Source organism: Diabrotica undecimpunctata, chromosome 7 (genome assembly GCF_040954645.1).
Source record: "Diabrotica undecimpunctata isolate CICGRU chromosome 7, icDiaUnde3, whole genome shotgun sequence".
Taxonomy (NCBI): Eukaryota; Metazoa; Arthropoda; class Insecta; order Coleoptera; family Chrysomelidae; genus Diabrotica; species Diabrotica undecimpunctata.
The window spans coordinates 30,175,008-30,193,744 of record NC_092809.1 but is presented as its reverse complement, the minus strand read 5'-3'; the positions used below and the strand labels follow the sequence as shown (position 1 = coordinate 30,193,744).

The following is an 18,737-nucleotide window of genomic DNA, read 5'->3' as shown; positions in this document are numbered from 1 at the left end:
TTGACTTCCGTGGGGCCTGGTAGATAGCTGAGTTAGTTAGAGCATAGGCACGGATCGCTTAGATCGTGGCTTCAAACCCCACCCGGTGTCAGTTGTTAAGACATTTATTAATTTGGTTAGTCTTTAATATGGCTATGTTAATTCAAGCTTAAAATGTACTTACTCTGTTACGTTGTTCTAAGATCTAAAGTAACGTTTAATAAATAACAATAGGCTAATGGGTAACTGCAAGACTTGCAAGATTCTTGCTGCAAGACCAAGACCAAGACCGGGAGTGCAATACCAAGACCAAGACTAAGACCAGGTGTATTGACGCAAGACCAAGACCAAGACTGTCTAAGTCTCGTCTTGTTCTTGCATTTGGGCAACACTAGTGGGTATCATAACACTGGTATAGAACATATATTTAAGAAAGCTGAAGGAAGATTACTGACAGAAAAGACATAATTCATTCAAACAACAACTGAAATTAGACAGGGGTCTTATTATGACCCCTAATATTTAATCTAATCTTACTTAATAATAATAATAAAGTCGATTTTGATCTAAGTGAAATAATCTTGGTATTTCTATTAAGAAATATATAGTCGTATTTTTTATGAATCTCCAAGCTAAATATAGATTTATTCATAAGTCATACAATAGATCTCCCGAGATTTGTTATACGTGTAGAGCCAGTGTTTGAATTTTCTAGAGGCAAACCTCCAACAAATATAAGTTGTATAATGTTAGACCTGTATGTTACCTGGATCAGTTTGACAGTTACTCGATCTTTGGCAAATTCGAGATCATATATTTGTCCACCTGTTAAATTGATATTAAGTACTAGTTTAGTTACACAGGTTACAGGTTACACGAACTTTATTCCACTGTACTAGAGTCATTGTATTTTGATAACCACAGTGCCGAAATTTAATTTAATAAACAGTGCCGACAGTTAATTTAATAAACCCAGCACCGTACCAGTTTGATTTTTATTTGCAACAAAGATTTTTTAATTTTTTGTTATGTTCGTGTTACTGTCAAAATATCGTTAATTGTTAATAAATCATATTGTCAGGGTTAAATTAGATTATTAGGTTTATAGTTTAACTGAAATTCGAGTTCAGTTCCGATCCAGTAAAGATTAGATTTTTTATGTTATTAGATTTTGTAATTAACTTCTCTCTTAACTGATCACATATTATTTGGCATCCAGTTGTACGGTAGAGAATTGTTTATCCGTTTAGTGTTAATTTTTTACGTATTACAATTTATTCAATTAGTTCTTAGTTTTATTATTGAAAATGTTTGTTGACACAAATAACTTATACCAATCATAGCCATTGTTTTTTGAGCGTGGCAACTATATTTGGGTATTGTATCCTTATGAAATTCCAATTTACTGCATGTTTATTAGTTTAAGTTGAAGGTTAAAAGGCATGGAAAAAATGTTAAGTAACAGTTCAATTTGCTTAAAATCTAGAAATCTCTTCTCAAATTTCTCATGCAGTTTCTTCAGTTGTTGAGCGAACCTTTGTAAGTTTTTTTCTGAGGCAGATGTCATACTGCCCATTTTGGGAAAATAAGCAAGTTCATTTTTCTCTATGCATCTGGAAAATAATTTAAGCTGCAGTGTGAAGGCTTTTAAATGTCCCCAAAACTAATATAAGAATTGATTCTTGCCTTGAAGCATCGTATTTAATTTATTTAGGTGTGACAGCAAATCTGTAAAAAATGGGAATTCAGAAAGCCAATTTTCGTCAGACGTGATCTTCAAGTCGTCCCATTTGTCATGCTTCGTCAAAAAGTCTTGAATCTCTTTATTGAAATTCCATAGTCTCTTAAATGCGTTACCGCAGCTTAAACATCTCACTTTAGTATGGTAGAGAAGATCAGAAAATTCGCTTTCGGTGGATTTTAAAAATTCTTGGAGTTGTCTATGCATCAAACCTCGTGAATGTATTGTATTTATAAGTTTAACAACCACCCTCAATATGATTTGTATGTTAAGAGCTGCTTTACACAATACATGCTGGTGTATTAAGCAGTGCTAAAATAATACATTACTATTAGGATTTTTACAAAACATTTCCCTAAACCCCACATTTCTGCCCATAATATCGGGTGCTTCATCCGTGGTTATATTACATAATATTTCTTTAGGCAAGTTTAACTTTGAAATACCCTCAAAACAAGAATCATAAATATTTTTTCTGTAGTATTTTCTTTCAGTGATTGCAAGCTTTTGATCTATTCCTCTAATAAAAATCAGCAAGTGGGCAATATCGCCCACGTGTGTGCTCTCGTCCATGGTTATTGAAAAGTATTCAAAACTTTTGCATTTTTTTAACTGTGACGATAACTGTACAGCTTAGTAAAAAAGCGACCCTCTCAAGAGTCGAGTGTAAAGTTATACTGCAGAACGGAGTTTCCAGAAAGTTCCAGTCTCAGATAGGACTTAGACAAGGGCCTATCATGCCTTCTATTCAATATTGTACTAGAGAAAGCGATAAGAGAATCTGGAATAACAACCAGAGGAACTATTATTAATCGCAGCGTACAATTACTAGCGTACTCGGATGACATCGACATTATTGCAAGAAGAAAGGCGGACGTGGTCGAATCATTCAAGGCGCTTGAAGCAGCAACAAAAAGAATGGGACTAAAGGTTAACACTAGTAAGACGAAGTATATGAAAGTATCAAATTATTTATATACAAGCAGCACAACCCGAAGATCTAACGATCGGAACATATACTTTCGAAGGAGTAAGAGAGTTTATATACCTAGGCTTACAAATTAATCAGAATAATGCAGTAAGTGTAGAAATTAACAAATGGATATATCTAGTAAATAGAGCCTATTATGGAATAAAAAAATTTTTAACAACAAGCCTAGTTACAAAAAGAACAAAACTAATGATATACGGAACTCTTATCAAGTCCATCCTCACCTACGCGTTGGAAACATGGACGATGACAATGAGCGATGTATAACGTTTAAGATGCTTTGAACGTAGAAGCCTCCTTCATATCTATGGAGGAGTACAGGAGGGCGGATTATGGCGTAGATGCTATAATTTCGAACTTTACTGCCTGTATGACAAGCCTGATATTATTCAACATCAATTAGCCTATATTTGTCCACTGCTGAACGTAGGCCTCCCGTAAAATTTTCCACCTACTTCTATCTTGAGCTTCTTGCATCCAGTTTGTGGTGATGCGTTTGATATCATCCGTCCATCTAGTCGGTGGTCGTCCTCTGCTTCGATATGCCTCTTGCCTTGGTCGCCATTCCAGAATCTTTCTGGTCCATCTATCATCCGTTAATCTGGCAACATGTCCGGCTCAACACCATTTAGCCATGGCTATTTTTTCACCTTCATCTGTTCAGCCAAAACATATTTATAACCAAAGAATAGATGGAGTAAGAAGGAGAGGCAGACCCAGACCACGATTTAAGGATCAGGTGGAGGAAGACTTGCGAATGTTGGGAGTACGAAACTGGAAAGCCAAGGCGAAGATTAGGAGAGAATGGAGACATATCCTTGAGCAGGGCAAGACCCACCATGGGTTGTGTAGCCAATGATGATGATAAATGTACAGCGATACCGTCAATTCCATCAATTATCGTTCATCGTGATAAAGCTTAAGACTAAAACTCGTTACTTTTTTCTGGAGAAATAATGTTTCTTACAGCTACATGCATTATTGTACAAATTCACCATCCGATAATGTTTTGTTACTTTTAGCAATTTTGTAAGCTACAACATAACTTGCCAGTGTTGCAGTCTTGTGAGTATCAGATTGCTTCGTAAACATATTTTTCTGCCCACGTAACTTCTCTTGTTGCATTTCAACAAAAGACTTTCTCTCTGCCTACACTATTATGTTTATACTTTGTATTTGCATGTTTTTAGAGAAATGTCGAGATAAATTAAAACTTTAAAAACTACCACTGATTCATTACAAATGAATCAAATTTTGCTGCTGTAACAAAACAACAAACCAATATCAATGTATCGCTCAACAAGCGCATATTAATTTTATTATTGTGTGATTTACTTATGTATGCCAAATTTCAGCTTAATTGTTTGAAGATATCTGCTTTAAAATGCATTTGAACATGTAAATTGAAGCAAAACAAAACTACGAATGAGGCTATCACAGGAGCGGACAGACAGTGGCAGTGGCGACGACACGACACGCACCAGTCAAGCGCGCGGTCACTCAAACACACCTGCCCACTACGCAGGGCGAGATTTTAACGCTTAGCGGACCAGAGATGTTCCGCGGGCCATAGTTTCCCCATCCCTGGTATAGTCTATACTCTATACGCATTTACCAAAGTGATGCTAATTCTGCATTCCAAATAAAGCCTTCAACCACTACAAAATTCACTTATAAAAAAAATGCTTTTTCGATCTTTTATTTTTTTAAAGTGGGTGATCGACGTGCGAGCCATAATACCGCGGTTTTAAGAACGACGGTTTTACTCGCGGCTCGTTGGTGGTGATCGACTAGCGAGCAAAACTGTCAAAACTGTCAAACAAAAATGTCGTGTTCAACTGAAAGTGAAGTTTTACGTTACCTCGCTATAGCATACTACGAAATTACAAAAAAAAAAGCGGAGACGGCCCTAGACGTTGGGTATTTAAAAGTTTAACATATGCGGTAAGTCGAGTTGTTTTGTTTTTGTATTCTGGCGATGTACATTTCCATAAACAAACAGTCTCGTAAACAATATATAAATTCTAATAAAAAGTCCAAAATCTAATAAAAAGGTACAAAAATCCAGATATATAAGACCATAATACGACCAGCAGTCGCGTATGGAAGCGAAACATGGACGCTAACAAAAAGGGAAATAAATAAATTGCTGGTGTGGGAACGTAAAATTTTTCGAAGGATATAAGGCCCTTGCAGACACAGCGTGACAAACGAATGGAGGGGCAGATACAATAACGAGCTAGAGTCTCTATTCGGAAAAGAAAATCTAGTCAGATATATAAATTCCAAGGGCAAAGGCAAGGGCAAAAGGGCAAAACTGACCGACAAGGGCATAAACATAAATGGAGAAAAGCTTAGCCATCTAAGGTTTGCAGATGATACTGTACTAATAGCTGATAGGATAGATGAGGCCAAAGAACTTTTAAATCAGCTCTACCTTTCCTCGCTAGAAGGGGGATTGAAAATAAATATATCTAAAACCCAGATGATGACAAATCTTGTAGTCAGCGAAGATATATGCGTAGGAACAAGATCCATAGACCAGGTAATGGCCTATAAATACCTAGGTCATGAGATTCGCATAGGAAAAGATAACCAAACCGTTGAGCTTCTCCGTCGTATAAGACTGACTTGGGCAGCCTTCGCAAGCTGAACCATATTTTCAAATCGTCTGATATACCAATATGCCTTAAAAGAAAAACGTTTAATCAGTGTGTTTTGCCAGTGTTAACTTACGGTGCGGAAACGTTGACCATGACAAAGAGAACAGTTCAAAAGATTCGTGTGTGTCAAAGGGCGATGGAGCGTGCTATGTTTCACTACGAGACAAGATCCCAAATCGCCAGCTACGACAAAGAACAGTAGTGGCTGATGCAGTAGAGAGAGTAGCAACACTGAAATGGAACTGGGCAGGTCACGTGGCTCGAATGACAGATAATAGATGGACAAAACGGATACTGGAATGGAGACCAAGAGATGATGCCTACCGAAGCAGAGGTCGTCCACCAACACGTTGGACTGACGATCTAAAACGTTTTCATAGGAATTAGATTCAAGAGGCACAAGATCGAAATAGATGGAAAATTATGAGGGAGATCTATGTCCAGCAGTGGATAAGCGAAGATTGAATGATATAAAGGCCAATAGACTCAGATGGGCAGGGCATGTGATACCCAGTAACGACAATCGCCTTATAAACAATGTGTTCTGGGAAAGGCCAGAGGGAAAAAGGTCTGTAGGGCGGCCTAGAAAAAGGTGGAAAGATGCAGTCAAAGAAGATCTAGAGAAAATGGGAGTGCGACAATGGGAATTACTGGCACAGGACCGACAAACACATGATGATAATAAAAAGTCGTGGCTGAAAGTTCGTATATCCATGATTAAAAACTAATCTTTTCACTTCAACGGTCGCTGAAAACTGCCAGTTTTGCTCGCCAGTAGTGATACACGCACGGTTTTAAATGACGAGCCAAGTAAAAAATAAAACAAACTGACGAGTCACAAGCCAGGCTCGTCGGTATATAAAACCGCGGTATTGCAGTGATACACTGGCGACCTTTACCGACGAGCCACAAAACCGCGGTTTTACTCGCCTGTCGATCAGGGCCTTAATATGCTAAAAAAATTAAATGTAAACGCTAAACCTACCATGGTTTAAATTTAACTTAGCCGTTAATAGATCTAGAATTTTACATTTGTAACATTGATTTTATTATAACACCTTTCAACTTCATTCTTGTACACGTGCGATCTTGTTCTTTGACAAATAAAGAACATCTTTGTTGTTAACTACTATTTTATGGGAACAAATTTCAATTTTAGTTAAAAATACTTTATATTTAGTTTCGATTTCCACATCGGAAACTGTTCTCAAAATACATTTAAACAATTTATTTTGGTTTCTTACTTGAATATGGAACAGTTCTTCTAATAGTAATAAAATTGTTCAATGGAAAACAGAAAACAGTGTTCAATATTGCGGAAGGTTGTACTTGAGACCTGTTTTACGAACAATGTTGTCCTAGTACATAAACGATCAATTTTTGGCATATTACCTCTAAACAAACAGATAATGATTAAATTTCATGTTAATTGAAAGTCAGAGTAATTGTGAAGGAATAATTAGACAAACTTTTGTATACAATGTTGCATTTCAATGACACCAGCAGAGTAATGCGCAAAATAAGTAGTGGCCTTTGTTACCTTCATTGAATTTACAAATTCGTAAGTTGTTTAAAAGCTATAAATTTTATTATTCATAAAAAATTATTGTTTTATGGCTGTGGTAATTTTATTATGAATGCAGCAGGTTATTTTGGCGCCAAAATATGTGTCTGTACCTGACTGTGCCAGGATTATTCTTTGCCATTTCTGGTTCTGCTATGGTATTCTAATATTTACAGCAATTAAAAAATATATTTTAAAAAGAAATTGGCCCAAAATACTTATCGGGAAATAATAGATCAAGGTTTGATGTTGAATTTAAATCCTTGGTTAATGGCTCAAAAAATTCAAAAAAAAATCGGTTGCCTGTAAAGTTGGTTTTACGGGGGAAGATTTTACGTGACAACGTCTTTTTCTCGGTAGAATATTTATTGATATGAATATTATTAAATTGCACAATAGGAACAAGGAATTGCCGCTTAAACTCAGTTTCTCAACTTTTGTGTCAATCTAACAATTAATCAATCAATCATAGTTTAATCATAATATCAAACAAAGGAACAACGGAGGAAGAGATAAAAGATAGACTAGGGCAAACAAGAGACTGCATACGAAAATTGAACCCGGTACTATGGGATAAGAACATCAGCATAAAAGCAAAGAAAAAAATATATAATACCATGACAAGAAGTATCCTCACTTATGGGTGTGAAAATTGGACAATAAATAAGAAAACCAAAAACAAAATAAGAGCAACAGAGATGGAATTCCTAAGGAGAAGCTGCAGAGTAACAAGAAGAGCCAGAATAAATAACATGGAGATTAAGAGGAGAATGGGAATGAACTCCGACATAATAGACTACATCGAACAGAAGAGATTAACATGGTACGGACATGTCAGAAGAGCAGGCCAAAATCGGTGGATAAATAGAATAACAGAGTGGAGCCCGATAGGAAGAAGAAAGAGAGGCAGACCCCGAAGATCTTTCAGAGATGAGGTGGACGAAGCCATGAGTAGAAGAAACCTACAGGAAGGGGACTGGCTAAACAGGAAAAATTGGAGAAAACGGTTGAGTGAAGGAATACAGTGAAAACTGTGGAAATCCTTGTATATATATATCATAGTTTACGATAATGAAATATTAGTGTACAATTATTTACCTTTATTGTTGTAGTTGTTGTAAATGACGAATCTACTCACGAATTGAAGACAAATCTCACGATCTCACGATTAAGGTCTTACATCTTACGATTTTTAAATTTTTTTTAAATTTCAAGTGTTTCTAATAAAATGCATGGGAGGAAATCAGCTTTTTTTAGATTGTCACCTTGAAATATCCATAAATTGACTGTATTTTTGTATCAAAGTGGGCTACTCCAATTAACTCAATTAATATACACAAAATAATATAAACAAAGCTTAAAAGGTTCTTTATGCTTTGAAAGTGGTTTATAAACAACTGAATTGTAATGTATATTTTACCGCCTTTAATAAATATGAAGTATAGACTAAATTTTGTGTAAAGAACAAACATTCAACAGACCTAATAGTAAAAACATATTGATTTAAGTGTGAATTTGAGATAATGTGCTGACAAAATGTTAAATCCTAAGAAAACAATATTATGTTTTTATGTATATTCATTATACTTAATACTCTTGGGTAAAATACCTCATATCATATATGTCTTTAGACACAGTTAATAATTTTCATTGAAGTTTAAACTATAAAGAATGTTTACAATCATTGCTCAATATTAAATGGATAAATCCATAGCAATATTATAAAAGAATATAGGTCCCTAGGTAATTTCCTAAAATTATATCTGATACTGGTGGTTCCCCCTAAAATAGGACACTGTAAGCACTCCACATTTTCACTACAGACACAGCTGACGATACTTTCAACAATTTTCAACTTTAGCGATTCAACGCGCCTAATTCTCTAGTGCCGCGCGCAGCGGACCGATCATGTTTGAGTGGGAGAGAGACGCAAGGCGTCCGGCGGGCCTCTCTCTCGTTCGGTGACTCACTGTAACAGACGTGAGCGGGCGTTACACTTTTTCTTGAATGACTCCGAGCCACAACCTAATTTAAGACGTTGTCACGTCAAAAAATAATTGTCCGGGCCGAAAAAAATTATTGTTGCAATTTGTTAAGAAAAAAATTGTTTAAAACTTTTCGCCTGACGACCTCTTGAACTTTATTTTGGGGTATCTCATGAAAGTAATAATGCAAAAAAATCTCATTCGAATATTTTTCCTAACGAACCCGAGCTTTTCGCCGTCTAATATTTGTTTGCAGTACTAGGTACTAGATAAATATTTCATTACGGTAATCTCTTTTTTCGTTTTTTAATATAATAAATATTCTTCTTCAATTTGATTTGTTTTCGGAAGAAATTATTTATTTACATAATAAACAGTGTTATAAAGAAACTCGTTATCTCTAACAATTAAGTGAACATAAAGTTAAAAACATTCTAATCGTATTTTATCATTTGGGTAATTGGATGTTTCAATTTAAGGTAATTATTATCGGTGTAAGGCAAGTATATCTAAAGATGTTGTCCTCATTAGTTTTGCGTGGCCCACTAATGTATTATACCCATAAAGATACATTACTAACATTTTTGTACTGGAAAAATTTTATACAAAAAACACTTTGTAAGTCCAGTGTCAAATAGATTCGCATGGTATGTTATGATATGTTGGCTTCCTTTAAAACAATAGTAATTAAATATTTATGTTATATATAAAAGGCTATATATTCTATTTTTTTTTTCTGTTTTTTGTATTTTATAGGCTTTTTTTATTATTACCTATTATTATTATTAACTATATTCCTCTATTTTTCTTATGCTGTTTATCGCTAGAGTAGAAATATCTAAAAGGACTCCATATTTACAGTAATTTGGAATAAAGATTTTACGAAGTAAATTCAAATATCCAATGCTAGGTGGAATTTGTAAGTAATTTTTTCATTCGTTGAAAGGCTGATTTGACAATTTCCATTCACCTCATGGTAAAGATCCGTTGTTATCCTGTAGCATGAGACTTCGGTAGTATCTGTAACCACTTGCTGTGTATTGCTTCTAATGTAATTTTCTACACCGGTGATTTAGATTTCCTGTGGCGGTCTTCTTCTTCTGGTGATCTACGCTATTTAGTGTGTAAGCGATCATGGTGGTTGTAGTATGCGTAAGGAATCTTCTTCTGCTCATTTTAATATTGTATTGGTATTAGGTATGTCACACCAGTTTCTTATGTCACTAAACCATGATTGTCGTTTTCGACCTTTCTTTGTTTGAGTTTCTTTCTAACCCAGTAATATCAAGGAGCTGGGTGGCCGCCTTGTTTCTTAACATTTTATTTTGGAATTTTTGGATGATCTGGATATTACTTGACTTGGCACAGCCGCAGAGTTGGCAACAATACGTCAATACTGGTTTCAGTATTTGTTTGTATAGCAGTTGTTTCTTATGTATTGACAATGCTGAGTTTCTTCCCATCAACCAATACGTTTTTTTGGCACGGTGCGGTGGCTTGGAATCATTTTTTTTCCAAAAAAAATTATTAAAAACCTTTGTAAAAGGTATATATTAAAAAACCCAATCGGGCTATGTCAAAACGACAAAACGTTTTCGGAATCCACATTCCATCATCAGTGTCTAGGTGTACTAGATGTTTAGAGCCACGAAATATCTGGGTGAAAACCTGTTAAAAGTTATTAGTTTAAATTTATTTTACATTATTAGATCAATTAAACTAAATTTAAACAAACAATTTTTAACGGGTTTTCACCCAGATATTTAGTGGCTCTAAACATCTAGTACACCTAGACACTGATGATGGAATATGGATTCCTAAAACGTTTTGTCGTTTTGACATAGCCCGATTGGGTTTTTAAATATATACTTTCTGTAAAGGATTTTAATAATTTTTTGGGATACATGGTATGCAGCCAGCCTATTATTTTTTTTAGCTGAAGTTTCTCAAAAACTTTACCATAACTGGTAAAAGTGATAATGGCCTATATGAGGAGACTTCACTTTGTGATTTCCCTTTGTTGGTATCATGATAACCTTAGCTATTTTCCATAATTTTTGCGACATATCTTAATCTAAATGCAGCATTGATGATTTTGGTCAATTTGACTAGGGCTTCAAGAGGCAGGTTTTTTAGTAATTCTTCAGTAATTAGATTATATCCTGCAGCTTTTTTAATATGTTGTCTTTTATTTCATCAGTTACTTCATTCGGTATTTTATTTGATTCTCTCTTCTGTCTGATTAGGCTCTAACGATATTTGATCATTAATTTGGTCATCATACGGTTTCAATGTGTTTTCCAAATATGTGGTAAATCTCTCTGCTTTTTGCTCATTGCTTTTCAGCTACCCTTTTTTAGAGTACTGGGTGGAGAATGGGTTACTGGTCTTTTTAGCGTTGTTGTTGCTTTCCATAAAGAGTACTCATTACTGCTTTCATCCGTCAACTCTCTCCGGTAAGAATTGATTGAGAGCTCTGGTATGTTACCACTTTCTTCTTAGTTTTCTTTTCCTTTTAATTAACTTCTATTTTCTTTCTGATAGTTGTTTGCTTTTACTTTTGATCTTAGAGGAGTACTTTCACATGCCGATTTTTGTATATTTTGAACATAACTCTACTTTCTCATCTAATTGTTCAGCTTTTTTTAATGGCACTGCTACAATTCCATCTTCAAGGATTGATCTAAAACTTATCCATCTGTTAGTTTATTTGTTAGTATTGGGTTTCAATCCTTTTAATAATCATATCATTCACAGTCAATATTATGGACGAATGACTTGAATTCATATCCCAACCATCATTAATATATCTATATAATTGGATGAAATATTTTTAATAATGAAGAATTGAATTAAGTTCGGTTTCTTGTTTCTATCTGTTGGTCAATAAGTTCGTCTACCTGTTGATATTACTTCACGTTTCTGTTCTTTTATGACTGCCAGTAACTCTTTTCCTTTAGTTGTTGTCAATCTTGATCCCTATTGGGTGTGCTTTGCATTAAAGTCATCTTCAATGATATATATTTTCCCAAACTTTTCATATATTCTACATAGTGTTCTTTTTAATAGAATGCTTAGGACTCCTATTGTTACGTCCCTCCACATATATTCTTAGTTTTTTATTAATAATTTTTATTATTTTATTTTATATTTAATTCTTTAATTATTAACGTGTGTGTATGTCTTGTCAATCGTGAATTAATACGGACCTGTACAGTCCGCCCCCTAACAGTCTGAAGGGAGCGAAGCTAGAAGACGACACGCACTTCAATCTTAGATATACAGCCGGTTTCCGAAAGGCTGATCATTATCAAAATTAGGTAATCTACTGTTAACCGTCGATTAAATGCATTTTGAGTTGCAGAAACATCGATCAAACTTCAATCACATAACACACATTAACTAATCTAACAAGCAAATAATCGATGATTAACAGCCTGTCAGAAGTATTTTGGGTTTCCCAAACGCTAATTATCGTTTTATCTATGTCAAACTTCTGTCATACTAGCTTGTCAGGTAATCTGAGATTTTTGGACGATTAATCTTATAATCTTTGGTTATGTACCAATGGTTGTAAGTAAATAAAATAAAATCTTTGGTTACGTTGTAAGATACATAAACCTAAGGTGTTTTATAAAAAGCTGTTGTTTAGAAAGAACCCAAAAATATTGTTACAAAGGTTCAGTTTAAGAATTAAAGATGATAAATGACAAATTGGTAACATTAACGAATGACACAAAATTATTAGTTAGTTAGGTTATGTTTGTTTGTTGATTTTCAGAATGCAGATTACACATAAACAGGAATGATGGTAAAGTGAAACAGCAACATTACTTTCTTAATTTAGAGCAAGATAGAGAACAATTCGTACAGAAATAATAAACGATTACAATCGATTCTACTGTTTCCATGTAAAATCGTATGTCAAATAATCTATAATCGGTGATCACGTAATTTTCCATAATTTTCGTTTCGGAAACCTGTCGCTTGTTAACAATTGATCAAATTTGATACTTGATTACCTGTTTCTAGAATTGAATAACGTTTCGGAATCCGGCCGTTAGTTTTGTATAAATCAGCGCGATAAACACTCCAACAGTCTTGTATAAATCAGCGCGATAAACGCTTCAGTATTTTTTTGTGTAACCTGACCACGCGACTGAGAAGATTCTGTCCCATCCGAGTCAACCTAGTGCACTAAGGAAAAAGAAGAAGTATTACATCAACATCACAGGTACCGTAATTTGATTGCATACACACATAGTATTTATATTAATTGATAAATTTACATATAACTTATTTTCATATTAAAATTATACCAGCACCTAAATAATCGATTATGAGTGAGTGTTTCTCTTATAGAATTTAAAGCTCATTCACCTATAAATTGAGCTTACACTAATTTCGCAACAAGTTTAGAGTTTTATACATATTGTAGTTACTTGTATGTGTTCCAGTTTATATTTTAGCTCCTTATATGCTCCTTATGTTGAATGTGATCTTTATATTAATGCTAATTATCATTAATTTCGTTTTTGTGATGTTAATGTTGACCATATTTCTCTCTCACCGCATTCTTATTATTTACTATCTCTTTTAATTTTTCTGTTGTTTACTATGATAGCTGTATCATCAGCATATCGCAAATTATTTATGGGAATTCCATTTATTTTGAAACCCATTTCATTCTGCCGTGCAAGTGAAGTTTCTGCTGTGACGGTCATTACTTTAATTTTCACAAGTGATTCACAAAATACAGTTTATTTCGTTATTATTTGGTAGATTAAATTTTATAGAAAAACATAAGAATAACTTATAAGAATTAGAATATATAAGTTAATAATTATTAATTATAGGAATATATATAACTGAGCGTACTGGAAATGGCACAGTTCGAGAAAAAATAATAAAATAAGTCCCCAGAAAGGTTTCGTACCACTTACCTAAATAATAGAAACGAAATAGTCGGGCCTCTTTATTCATAATATCACAATGTAAGAAGTGCACCATCCCATCCGATGTAACTTCGTATTTTAAAACAATTTCTGGTGAGAAACTATTTTTAACAATTTATTTTTATTGCCGTTACAGAAGAAAGTACTCCGCACATTAAGTAATTAGATACAAAAACATGATCATAACAATTTAACGAATTTGCGAAACAATAAAGTTAAAGAACTTTATAAAGTACCTGTTTAAACAATTTGATAAAGTATACGTTGTTTATAAACACCACAAATTACTGGTTATTAAAGGAGGTGAAAGTCCTCACTTGATACTTTGTTTGGTTTTATTATTATATTTTAGATAACAGAGGATATTAAAAAAATAAATTGAAGAAGAAAAGATACGAAACAAATTAACGTTACCTAGGGTCACGGTTCGTAGACTTACTACGGTTGCCTCTTCCGACTAACCAATGAACAATAAGCCCGAAATTACGTCACGAGAGTACAGTAATTTGATCGTAACATTGTTAATCGTCGTTTTAATGTCTTTGATGTGTGGAAAATAGTAAAGATAGTTATGAAATAAAGATGTCTAGTGGATTATAATACCTAATTATGGAGAACTGTTGATATGTGGGCAGTTTGGTACTTAAAATTAATCAGAACCGGTTGTTAACGTTTATCCAATGTTAATGCAGGATTTACGTAAACCTAGGACTTCAATCTCAATTTTACACTGAAAATTTGTTCATCTTCTTCAGATGCAAATCCACTAATGGATGTTAGCGATCACATTTTCCATTCATTCTCTATTTCTTGCAATATGTATCAGAGATTGTATGTCGTTAATCCCTGTCCATTGCCTTATGTTTCGGAACCAGGACATTTTCTTGCGTCCCTTTCCTCTCTTGCCTTCAATTTTACCTCGATTATAAGTTGGAGGAACTGGTATTTTTCATTTCGCATGATGTGACCTAGATACGCCGTTTTCCTTTTCTTGATGGTTTCGAAAAGTTGGCGTTCTTGGTTTATTCTTTTAAGGACATCTATATTTGTGATTTGAAGTGTGAAAATTTGTCGCGTATACTGAATTTCCATCAATACTGGATTAACTATTGAATGAATTACCGAATTACATAACTATGTTTTCCATTTTGTTAATATCTTTCCTACACACTACAACCTGTGCCTGACATTCTAAAATTTCATCAACATTATTATTACGTTAATACACAATGAAATTTTAAAGTTTTAACCTACCTTATAAAAAGATACGAAGACAATAGGTACGATGTACAACTACAATAAATAACGTTTCTTCGATCATTCAAAATAAGTTTTTATAGAAAACAACACCAAAATTTCAAATACAAAAATATAAAGTAAACTGAGATATTTAAGAAACGATAAATAATAAAGCAAATAATAAACCGAAAGATTACCACGAACAAACTGTGATAATAAATGGGTTTTGTATTCTTGTGTACTCTGGTGACGTAACTCAAACATCCCCACCCCAGTCGGAAGAGGCAACCGTAGTAAGTCTACGAACCGTGACCTGATGCATATTTAAATTCGATAATAAAGCTCATGCTGATTGTGACTGGCTGAATGACAATTGTCCAAGCCAAGAACAAAAAAAATAGGGTCCTAAATCCAAAGCGGCCATATTGTTCAGGTTATCATCATTCAATCTTCGCTTATCCACTGCTGGACATAGATCTCCCTCATAATTTTCCATCTATTTCGATTTTGTGCCTCTTGCATCCAATTCCTATGAACGTTTTAGATCGTCAGTCCAACGTTTTGGTGGACGACCTCTGCTTCGGTAGGCATCATCTCTTGGTCTCCATTCCAGTATCCGCTTTGTCCATCTATTATCTGTCATTCGAGTCACGTGACCTGCCCAGTTCCATTTCAGTGTTGCTACTCTCCAGTGTTCAGGTTATATCTGTCATTTATTCAGTCTATTTTGTTAAACTGGCGAACGTATTGCCGAGGAAAGCAACACAGGAATATTTATAGAGAAATGTCAGGCGAGAAGGTCAGGCGAAAAAACCAAGCCAGAAGTATCATCGAGTATAACAAACACAAAGCTTATGTAAGTAAAATGGTATAGAAAACTGGCTATCGAATTTATAGCTGGTTCCTGTGTTGTAAACGTTTATGTGCTCCATCAACTCATAACTAATGACAAAATGTCTATTACAATATTCCGAGAAGAAGTGATCAAAGGTCTTCTAAAATCTGCAGATCTACCAAATTTCGAAGACAACCAGAAACCAAGTCACAATTTTGAGGATAGTCAGAACAAGAGGTCTTGTAGTAGATGCTACGACAAAATTTCAGAGGAATCAGGGCGTCAAGTTTCCAAAACTAGAACCCCCACAACCAAGTTTAGATGCAACGTATGTCAAAAACACTTTTGTTTGCAATGTTTTTTGATTTACATATTTCTGAAATAAAATAAATATTTTTTTGCTAAAATTTTAGTTTTAGATTTATTTTTTACCTTATAATTTTTTTCTTATACTTACACAATGGCCAACTGATCTCCCATTTTGCTTAACATCTCTACAAAAAATTTCCATATAGTTTACATTGAAATGTCGCATTAGTGTTATGCGATGGGGTCCTAAGTGATTTCTGGTTCGTCGGTTTACATCGATCACCCACGGCCAGAAGGCATTAAAATGTTTAAGCAGAATGGGGGATCACGTTGATCCCCTATGACACTTTACGTGTTAATATTGCTTCGAAGCTATTTTCTTGTGACATCATAATACAATTTACTATTTTTATTGACAATAAGTTACAATTTTACTTTAAAATAAGTTTTGACGTTTTACTTTCTACTTCGGAAATCGTTCTCAAAACAGAAAAAAAAACGATTATGGTGACCGTAAAATAGGCGAAGAGCGGTACATTGCTCGAACAGAACATCAATTTTGATAAATGTTTGATGAATATTAGTCGATTTTAAAATATTTAAAATAGAACTGACTTTTTCCCTTGTTTTTAAATGAAAATAAATAATTTTTAAGAATGGTTTTAATTTTAACATTTAATTCATTTACCAAATACTTTATATAAAACTCAAGCATATTAGAGTGTGAAGGGGTCGACTTAAAACGCATTTTTAAAAATGTATCTATTATTTAAGAGCCATTTATCAATCATTCTTTGCGACTGCATAATGTAACTCTATGAGTCACCAAAAAAATGTAATCCTTTTGAAAAAATTCTCTTAGTCACAGTCATTAACTAACTAGCAAATACCTCTATTGTGTATGTTATTTTACTTAATTGCGTACGTCAGTGAAATGTTTATTGTTGAATTATTTAAAAGTAAAACAAATATAATGATTAAATTTTCAAATCGAATAATAAAATCATTTACCCATATGTTAAAGAGGAAAGACTTGTTTGTTAATTATTTATTATTTGATAATTCGCTTACTAATTACGTGGAAAAACCTTTACATGTACTTTTCCAAATATAGCCAATTTTTTGCTGTTCTGGTTTTCCTTTATCTATGGTCATGGTTGCACAGCTGTCCAAAGTTTTAGTACCTATTTTAAAATATTTTTTCGTGGAAAGGAGTGGTAACTGTTATCACTACCGTCGGTCATTTTTTATTTCATGCAAAAGTAATTTTTTTAAGACTCCGATAATTTTTTAGTCATTTTTCTAGGGAAATAAGCAAAAAAAGTACCCTGTGGACACTGAACCAGTCAGACAAACGATAGTTGTTTTGAGTAGTATGGACCTCTGTAACAAAAACCTATTATGTTTCTAGCAGTTGAGTTTTTGGACTTACAGTAAATCTTTACTTTCTTCGTCTATCAGCAAAAAGTGAAGCATTTGAAACAAATTTAAGAGTAATACACTTATAAGTTATATAAAAACACTCACAATGGCCTCAACTTTTTTAAAAAGTAACTCAGAACCTTCATATTACACAGAATGTGATTTTAAATATTGATGAAAAGTGATTTTAAATATTGCAAAATCATTTTGCAAAAACATATAAATTTTTGCTTATTGACAATTACAATAACTTTTAACTTTTGTCTGCAGAAAAATTCTTTTTTCATTTTTGGAAAGCATGCATGTTTCTACAAATTTAGAAAAAGAAAAAGTTGTCTTAGGATAATGTTGGGCGTAGCCTTTTTTTTAATTGGCGCAGCTTTGCTTATAAGAATTAAGAGATATAACTATCGTCATTTGAAACAACATACTTTGTATGTAAAAGTTTTACTGGGAAAAAATTTGAGAAAGATTGCCTTTTAATGGAATCGTTTACAAAGCTTCGATAGTGGTCATAAAAATCGGCCGGCTTTGAAACTCGCTGGAGCGGGAGAGGGGGAAGAAGCTGTTAACTGTATCGCTGGTTCTGGTTCTGGATTCCAATGTTCCTTTTTTGAATTCGTATGTACTTTTTGCGTACATTACAAATATTATTTCAACAAATAAATTGTTTCATCTAATTTGTTTAAGCAATTTTTTTTCAATGTTTTAATTTTTTTATGTTAAAACATAAATATTTATGAATAATATATACTTCTTCAATAAACATCGAAAATAATTTATTTATAATAGATTTTATGAAAAAAACAAATTATCCTGTTCAATGATTTCTAAAAATAGTATTGTTTAAATCAGCGGTTCTCAACCTTTTAGCACTGGCGCCCCCTTTGAACACTGAAGATAGCTCATGCCTCCCCTCCAGTCAATAATTCGTTGGTTCAAGTTAGAACAGTGAAATTGTGAAACTGACGATGCTAACTCTACGTTAGCAAAAGCTGGGATGCAAAATAAAAATCCAGATATATTTAAATACGAAAGTTTATTTGATGTCTCA

The 18,737-nt window shown here is 33.7% G+C and overlaps 1 protein-coding gene across 3 annotated transcripts in view; it reads left to right on the top strand.

Moving 5' to 3' along the window:
• Nucleotides 1-18,737, top strand: part of IP3K1 (inositol-trisphosphate 3-kinase-like protein) — a 404,655-nt gene that overhangs the window by 258,271 nt on the left and 127,647 nt on the right. The gene's annotated exons all lie outside the window — the stretch shown is intronic.